This window comes from Nothobranchius furzeri, chromosome 18, assembly GCF_043380555.1.
Source record: "Nothobranchius furzeri strain GRZ-AD chromosome 18, NfurGRZ-RIMD1, whole genome shotgun sequence".
Taxonomy (NCBI): Eukaryota; Metazoa; Chordata; class Actinopteri; order Cyprinodontiformes; family Nothobranchiidae; genus Nothobranchius; species Nothobranchius furzeri.
This window is the reverse complement of record NC_091758.1, coordinates 11894300-11895200: the sequence shown is the minus strand read 5'-3', so window position 1 is coordinate 11895200 and position 901 is coordinate 11894300.

Genomic DNA, 901 nt, shown 5'->3' with positions numbered 1-901 from the left:
CTAATGATGCAGCCACGCGTTTAGGATCGTGTCTCTGACAAAGTCAGCAGAGGACATTTTGGGCCACGACTCTCAAATAGTTACAAATGAAGGTTGGAGCATCCATGTAGATTTTAACTGCTTCTGAAATACCTTCACCTGACCCCAATCAAGACCTCATGAAGGTTCAAGGTAACACACACACACACACACACACACACACACACACACACACACACACACACACACACACACACACACACACACACACACACACACACACACACACACACACACACACACACACACACAGGCAGACGGAACAACATCCTGATCCTTGACTGAGACATTAGACTGTTTTGTGATTATTTCACAGTAGAATTCTTACATGGTGCTCCTTTAAAATTTACTTTAACTAATTTTGTACACAGTAATCAATGAATGTATGATAGAACCTCTATTGTCATTGTCATAGGGCAGCTGTAGCTCAGGAGGTAGAGCAGGTTGTCCAGTAATCGGAAGGTCTCCGGTTCCATCCCAGCTCCCGCCAGAGAATGCTGCTGTTGTGTCCTTGGGCAAGACACTTAACCTACCTTGCCTGCTGGTGGTGGTCGGAGGGACCGGTGGCGCCAATCTTCCTTCTGTCAGTGCATCCCGGGGCAGCTGTGGCTACATTGTAGCTCATTATCACCAGGGTGTGAGCGTGTGTGTGAATGGGTGATAGACTGATTCAATTCCATTCAGTTTATTTATGTGGCGCCAAATCACCACAAGTCATCTCAAAGCACCCCACAAAGAAAACAGTCCAATACAGTTCAGTTAAACGTTTTCTATATAAGGAACCCAGCAGAGTCTTTACAGCAATCCTCATACTAAGCAAGCATGCGGCGACAGTGGAGAGGAAAACTCCCTTTTAACGGGA